An 8733-nucleotide genomic window follows, 5' to 3' on the forward strand; every position below is an offset into this window, starting at 1 on the left:
AGCGATACAAGTCCTTTTTAATTAAAACTAGTTTATTCTTTCTCGATACAACTTTGTAATACACATAATTTCCACAGTCACTTTAAACTTAACTACTTTTACAAACACACGCTATAATTCACAGCGATTTCACACACTTTACTTACGGTGCCTACTGCTCGCTTGACTGAATTATCTCTATCTACAATTTATCTGCCGGCTTATATACTAAAAAAGAGGGCATCTAGCAAACGCTGGGACATTCGTGAGGTTCCCCGATCCTTCTAGAAACTCCAGCGCGCATGATCCCAGCGTCGCGTGACTTCCGCTGTCGTAACAGTAGAACTGTATCCAGATACATAATCTAGTTAAATACACCCATGCAATATCACACGAAACTTCTGAGCAAGAGTAAGCTAATTTCATAGGTTAGAAATTATAATTTAATGCAGCCGATCTTATCTAACAAACTAGCCAGAAGTAGTCAATGTCATAAATAAATAGACAGGAAAACTAAAACCTAAATCTGAATGCATCAAATCAACGATTAGGTACTTCTCGCTGTTATTAACGATATTTTTAGATGCAAATCCAATACTGATTCCCAAAGATCAGCTAGCTTAGGAGATTTAGACTAATATTAAGTTCATATACTACACTAACACTGTAAAATAGTTTTCAAATTAATCTAAACAAATATAGAAAATTATTCTAAAAATTGTAACCAATAAAATTTAATGAAACTAACTATAGTGAAAAACGTAGTAGGTCATTACTTATAAAATAAAATTGTCTTGTCATTTTGATAGTATTAATAATTCCGTTAATTACATATTGTCCAGCCCTAACAATTACAATTCTATGATGAGACAGAGTATTATATAAACATAAGATCCATTTAACTTATTCATTCATAACCAGAATGAAAAGAAAACTAAAAAATAAATAAATACAGGAATAACAAAAAAAACGTTGAAATTTATGTTTGGACGATTATCTTGCAGTTTCAATTCGGTGTAATATGATACCAGTCGGTGTATTTACTTGAAGTACTGAGGCGCAATGTTGTCTTATGGTAACCACGATATTTCTGGGCAGAGAGAAAAATGAACATACATGATGCACTGTGATTGGATGAAGAGGATTGTGAAACGTAATTAGCTTGGGGAACTTCGTTTGACAGAGACAAATTGAACCTGTCAAACATCGACACCAACAGAAGCGCCTTATAGTGATTGTCGGATTCAAACAACAAAGCCGTCAAACACCAGCCAATTTACCTTTTTATGTTCCTTTCTTGCTGTCTTTGTTCTTTGTTTTGGTATACCTATATTAAGAATATATGTACAACTTGAAGTGATTCAATTGTAATATGATATACGTGGTTATCTTTACAACCTCCTGGAGCTATCGTAAACAAAGCCCACATAAAGTTCATAATCATTATATTTCATAACATCAAAATTAGTTTTAAAACATCAGAGAAATGCCAAGTTTTGCATCAATCAAATGTTATTCAGTTGGCAAGACACAAGTTGCAGGAGAAAATTACTAACATTAGACAGTTTTTTTTATTATTGTGTAAAGTATTTTCTAATATATATATTTTTGGTGGTTTGCTGTCCAACGTAGACATATCGCATATTGTAGTATCGCCTTTTTCCCCTAATAAAATATTTTAGTGTATACAAGCTACCCTCAGTGTAGAAAGTTTGTAACAGTAAGGAGTTGTAGAAAGTTTGTAACAGTAAGGTGTAGTAGAAAGTTTGTAACAGTAAAGAGTTGTAGAAAGTTCGTAACAGTAAGGAGTTGTAGAAAGTTTGTAACAGTAAAGAGTTGTAGAAAGTTTGTAACAGTAAGGAGTTGTAGAAAGTTTGTAACAGTAAGGTATTGTAGAAAGTTTGTAACAGTAAGGAGTTGTAGAAAGTTTGTAACAGTAAGGTGTTGTAGAACGTTTGTAACAGTAAGGTGTTGTAGAAAGTTTGTAACATTAAGGTGTTGTAGAAAAGTTTGTAACAGTAAGGAGTTGTATAAAGTTTGTAACAGTAAGGTATTGTAGAAAGTTTGTAACAGTAAGAAGTTGTAGAAAGTTTGTAACAGTGAGGTGTGATATTTTGTAACACCGTAGAAAAAAAATCCAGTGACTGGTATTTTTTATAGTAAAGTTTTAAAACTCTTTCCTAAGTCGAATTAGTAATGCTTCAGTACAGAGTAGAAACAAGAAAGTGCTCTTTGCATGAAATACACAGACGATGAGAGGCTGAATTTTAGTTCAGGTGAAACAAATAGATTCGTTATCAGATCAATTCGGTACAATAGTCTAATAGAAAACTATTTTGATTTAAGATATAGGCAGCAAATAATGTCACTAATATAACTTTTCCATCCCATTTTGACCCCTCCCCCCAGTGGCTCAACGGTAAGTCTCGCAACTTACAGCGCTAAAATTCTGGTTTCGATACCCGCAGTAGGCAAAGGACAGATAGTGCTTGATAACAAGTATAACATTCACCTTTTTTATCTTCATGATCTCTCCAATAATTAAAAATCCGTAGGATAAATGACACAAGAATTTGAATTCCTGAAAGCAAGAAAACTCAGTCCCAAAACCGAAACTGTTGAGACCATATCTGTTTTTGTATTAAGTCACGTTATTAATATGCTTGCTTGTTCTTCAGTTCTTTGAAGTATTCGGCTTAACGCACCCTGTTGGGAGAAAGCAATAATTCTCGGAACCTACGAGTGAAAGCAAAGGGAGATATGCTATATCAGACATTCCCAACCTGTGGTACATGTACCCCCAGGGGTACATTTGCACTTCTGAGGGGGTACATAGGGGCCTGAGAGTTGCTAAAGTTTGCCCTCATGTTAATGAACTTGTTGTCAAAAAACAGGCTCAAACATGTCATTAATATTAGTATTTTGTTTTGACAATATAATAAGATAATTTATAAATTCACTGAGTTCAATTTATCGATGTCATCAATACTATATAAGATCCTTATGCAGTCCACACATGCAGATTTCATAATAAAATAATATAAAATCAATATAATTTTATTAATATTTGATCCTTAATTTTTAGGGGTACATGGGAACCTGCCAGAATGCCCAGGACCAAGGGGTACAGAGGAACAAAAAGGTTGGGAATCCCTGTGCTATACTATGTCAAACACACCATATCTGCTATATCTAATGCCGAAAAGGCCTTTCGCTTAATACCAGGGCTCATCGGGCCTGCTGGAATACGACAGACATGGTAGTGGTCTAGGCAATATATATATATATACATGTATAATCAGTTTTCGTGAACATCTGTTAATGGGTTGAATCAGATTAAATAGGTGTATTATAATTATTATTAATTTTATTTAAGTAATTTAGAATTCAGTATTTTAGTTTAAGAATTAATAACACAAGATTATATATTTTGTTGTTACTTTTTAACACTGAGTATTTATTTGTTTTATCATCATTACTTCATTTGAATTAAATTCATTCAGAAGAACTGGGGAACCAGCAAACTCGTTTGTTTCTTCCCGGAGCAGGTCAAAGAACCACACCACATTTGCTATATCCAGTGCCGCCGAGGCCTTTCGCTAAATACCAGGGCTCATCAGGCCGGCTGGGATATAACAGACATAGTAGTGGTCTATGCGCTATATATAAAATCAATTTTCACGAACAACGACTGTTGTGATATATTTGAAATGATTCATTGCTTCTAGCACAGGATTGTGATGGCAATAGAAAAGGCAAATGTTAAAAACACCACCCGCACCATGTCGTATACAAGAACTAGGGAATCAACCTTTTAATTGCTACGTTTTAGGCGCGGCAAACATTTAGCTCGTAGCTCCATTTCTTGACCGATTTGAGGTCTAATTACAGCCACGGCTATTGAGGATTCCCTCTCTCTTTTTTTTTTTTCGGTTGTCAAAGAAACTCATCCCAGGATGATAATCTCCATAGCAAAGAGTTAAATAATATTAGATAAAGTTTTAAAAAATTGTTTTGATAACGAAGTAAGTGTGGATATTTTTTTTTTTTTAGATACTACATGTTTTTTTGTAGATGAATATTAAAACATTCGACCTAAGTTTACTGGGTAATATCATGCAGTGAAGTTAAATATATTTGAATACGTAACATAAGCCTTTTGAAAACGCCTAATCCTAAGCTATGCGGTCAGAGCTTGGTTAAAAGAAAATAACTGTTATAATAGTTCCATTACACACACACATTGTTGTTTACTTGTTTTCTTTCCCATTTCATAACATCTGTAGTATTTTATCATTGAAACTACAGAAATGAGTGAAAAATATGAAATCAAATACCATATATCCCCGGGTAATAATTATAATACGCATTTGGAAATCTGCAGTTAAAATAGAATTACAGTTTTACCAGCTTCGAATGACCCTACTCCAACTTAACTGGATTAAAATTCTAATGTACATCAAAATTTAAGAGAGTTCAAAGCGAAAGAAATGTACAAAATTAAAAAAAAATGGTTACTTCAATGATGGACATGTCTTTGTACACGGCCACTTACTTCGTTAAGAACGTACGACATGCGTACCAGAAAATGTCATGCCAAACTCTCGGCTCTAGATTAGTGGTAATGTTATGTTTCCAAACGAGTTACTGAAGATAAGAATTATTGTTATATATGTATTTTTCATACTGTTAATGAGAGTCATCTAAACCTTACTACGTGGCTAAGCAGAGAAGTCTTTTCTACTACTGGAATAGTTGAATCACTGTGACGAGGCATGGTTGGGGTCGGAAGGTTCTGTCACATTTCTCTAACTAAATTGGTACACCAGTATTTAATCACCCGTCCTTTTCTGGTTTAATTTGGTACATTCAGTAGCTCACTTGTGTTTTAGCATATTGAGGCTTCAATGCTAAGTAATCTTTGACGTCTCTGTATAATGTTCATTATATATCACAATTCACCCATATTTCTGTGGGGAGATTTTGTTTCATTGTTGTAGTAGTAGCCGTAGGGATTCCATACTTTATACTGTCTTCTAAAATTGCTGTCCTCCTTCCCGTGGCTCAGAGGTAAGCCTGAAATATTAAAACGCTAAAATCCTAGTTTCAATACCCGTGGCGGGCACAGACAGTCTATTGTGTATCTTTGTGCTTAATAACAAACAAATAAAACAAACCTTAATGCTAGATGGGCAGAATTAGTGTGAGGTTTTACTCCAGAGAGAACAAGTTGAAAGATTACCTGTCTTCAATGAACAACGCCCTCACCCCCCCCCCCACCCCCACCCCCAGTGGCTCCATGGTAAAGCTGAAGGCTTATGACGCTAAGCACCGGGTTCCAATACCAATGGTGGGCACAGCACAGAGAGCTCATTGTGTAGCTTTATGCTTAACCACAAATGAGACAAAAGGAATGAACAATTTTCCTGGAATTCTTTGTTTCAACTTTCCAAGGCTGCTTTTTAAAAATAACATTGGGATAATATCATGTGCATCCTAGATTAAATAAGCTCAAACTAATTTAAGAACCGAGGTTAAATTTCTTATCGAGTTTACTTCCTTTTCAAAAATTATTCGTATTGATGATTAGAGATTGTTATAACTTCACAGAAATAGTATATTGCATTAAGCCTCATTTAATTAACCCTTAAGCTTTAGCTTAATTACCAGGATGTTTCTACTCATTGGAAAATAATTACAACCTGCTGTTACCTATAACCTAACATCCGACCAAAATATCCTTTCATCTAAATGGTTTGTTTTATCAAAACCTAAAGATTATTACAAAAATAGTATATAAGGACGAACTAATCTCATTCGATTCCGTAACGGAGTTGTCAAACGTAATTTATAGTTTTTGTGAACTTATTGAATAATTCATTAGACAATTTTTGGGTAATAATCATCTCCAACAGCTGTTGTCACATGTGGAAGTCATTACAATGAAAATCATTACAATTTTGAATCTGTTTTAAAGCGCATACTCCCCTGCTTCCTCTCCAGTGGCTCAGCAGTAAGCCTAAGGTCTTATGACGCTAAAAACGTGTGGGCACACCACAGATAGCTCATTGTGTAGCTTTGGATCTAACAACAAACATAAGAATAATGCGTGAAAGTTAGCCCTTTGTCGATCCAAATAATTAATGTTTATGTGTAAAATAAAGTCGCTTTATAGCGTTTACACCCTAAAGCCTAAATAAATTCACGCAAAATAGCTGGACGTATATGTATTTACATATTTATTTATTTTCATAATTTGCTACCTATTGTATCTGTTACTCTTGCTGCTAAATCTAGTTATGCAAAGAAAACCAACAAACAAGGATTATAGAAGGTAATTTAATGTCTTAGTTATTCCATTGAGAAATTAATCAGTTATTGTAAAAACGCTCATTAGGATTTTCTAGGATTATTTAAATGAAAATAATAAAAGTGGACACTGAAGATGTCTAATTACGGAAGTCATACAAACAAAAATAGTAATCATTTTTTTCATTTTGTACAGGATTATCATAAAGAAAACCCGAGTAGAGGAAGACGTCCTAGTATTTTTAATTTGCGGTCAGCTAGTTATGACACTAAATAACCTGTAATGAAGATGAGTGGATCGGACTGGGGTCCAGTGAATTGAAACTGTGTGGAAAAATACACGTAACTTTATGATATATGAGTGGCCAGGCATGGCCAGGTGGTTAAGGAGTTCGACTCGCAATCTGCGGGTCGAGGGTTCGAATCCCCATCCTCCCCAAACATGCTCGCCCTTTTATCTGTGGGAGCGTTATAAGTGACGTTCAATCCCACTATTCGTTGGTAAAAGAGTAGCCCAAGAATTGGCGGTGGGTGGTGATGACTAGTTGCCTTCTCTCTAGTCTTACACTACTAAATTAGGGACGGCTAGCGCAGATAGACCTCGTGTAGCTTTGCGCGAAATTCATAACAAAGCTATATGAGTAGTTAGGGCCCCACTTGCAAGACACGTAGTTAGAGGGCGCCACGCGTGGGTCGGACTCGGGTACAGAGAACGGTTTCATTAAAGACGATGACGTCATAGTTTCACAATTTGTCACCAGAGGGCGCGTTGCTAGGCATCCTCTTACCTTGTATGAACGAATGCATCACTTACATCTTGTGTGAAATATGGAGGATCCTTATTCAAAAGGAGGCTAAATGAACCAAATTATTTATTTAGTTCGTGCTGTGATAACAGTTATATCAATCTTAATTTTAGTTGATGTTTCTTTTATATATGAGTGCGATTCTACTCCTGGATTCAACATATATAATGGACGGCAATAGATAATTTTAATGCTTTTATTCATTCTTTTCCACAGAATGATATTGTACAATTGAGCAACGAAAATAGTGTATAATCCTTTTTGCTACTATTCGTAAAAATAACATAAATCAAATTTCATGGTGATGATCAACTCTAAGTGTACTACATCTTGTATTTGTTGTTTTGATATTAACTAAATTACCACACTTTAACCATATCACACATCGAAATATTTATTTGATAATGCTTAACCTACCTGCTCTCTATAAGAAACTTGTCCCCGCTGATATCCCTACAAACACCTTTACTGGATAGAGTGCCATTGTAGATTAAGATAGGGTCTTGGACTCCCTTTTGAAACCAACTACCAGACCATTTAGCTGGAAATTGGCAACTCCCTACAAAAACAAAAATAGGTTAATATTATCACACACGTTTAGGATTTAGCTATATAACCTAAAACTTTACATATATTACATAGCAATGAAAAAAAAAACGTTTTCAAGTTATTATTTCATGTAAATTATAGTATATCTCTATTTCTTCCGATAACTCTTTTGAGAAGAATGAAAACAAATCAAGTCTATTCCCAGTCGGGTGCAAGAAATCCTATTTGATATTTTTGAAGATTATTCCCATATGGGGAGTTCATTTTTGGAGGAATAAAATCGTGTCATGGCTAGGAATGAAAATTCAATATGGATCCAGTCGAATGCGTATATGTTTAATTATTTCCTAGCATGAAAACTTCTTGGAAGAGTGGAATTCACTTCTGATTACTTATCAGGCAGATTAAAGAATCTTTGAAGTCAACGTAAACAGTCTACAACAATGAGATAACCAGACTGGACCGAAATGTTTGGTGATCTCCTCTACGCTACAATATAACGAAGCTACAAGTTACACAACAAACTACCATGATTAACTTGTATTTGTGTGATCACCCGATGAGCCTAACATTAAAAATGTTCTAAGGTTTTACACCCGATCACCTAAATATCTTCACTTGAAAGAATAGCAAGGTATAAATTTTGCAAAATATCTCTGCTTTCGAACTTTAGTTTTGAGATGTAAAAAGTACTTGATATTACTAAGATACTGATCACAAGTTTAGGCTTAATCAACCATCAGTTTCTTTTCATTATCACTGATAACAGATTAGGTATACAAGTCTGTTGGTATCTTCTCAGATATGTTTTAATATGTTACAAATAATGGAGGGAAAATGTATTAAACAACATTTTTTTTTCATTTTGTGGAAGTGCTGAAAATAAAGTATTGGAGTTGACAGTATTTTAGCCATTGTTAGTATCGCGAAAAAAAAACGTGTACATTGCAGTTTTGCCCATAAGAAAGATAATCTGTATGTGAAAGAGCAGGCTTATAGTAAAAACAACAACATAATCTTACCTTAGGTAATTACAATAATTTGGTGGATGTTACTGATTAGTTGCTTAAATTTTTATTGTTTGAAAAAA

General features: G+C 34.5%; 1 protein-coding gene across 2 annotated transcripts in view; it reads right to left on the minus strand.

The window, feature by feature from the left end:
- LOC106466155 overlaps positions 1-7648 on the minus strand; it is a 76977-nt gene extending 69329 nt beyond the window's left edge. For both annotated transcript variants that reach the window (XM_022394114.1, XM_022394113.1), the window contains exon 1: positions 7512-7648. The gene's annotated coding sequence lies outside the window, so the exon portion shown is untranslated. The remainder of the gene's footprint in view (positions 1-7511) is intronic.
- Positions 7649-8733: the final 1085 nt, after the last annotated feature.

The sequence above is a fragment of the Limulus polyphemus genome, unplaced genomic scaffold (assembly GCF_000517525.1).
Source record: "Limulus polyphemus unplaced genomic scaffold, Limulus_polyphemus-2.1.2 Scaffold2170, whole genome shotgun sequence".
In the NCBI taxonomy this organism is placed as follows: Eukaryota; Metazoa; Arthropoda; class Merostomata; order Xiphosura; family Limulidae; genus Limulus; species Limulus polyphemus.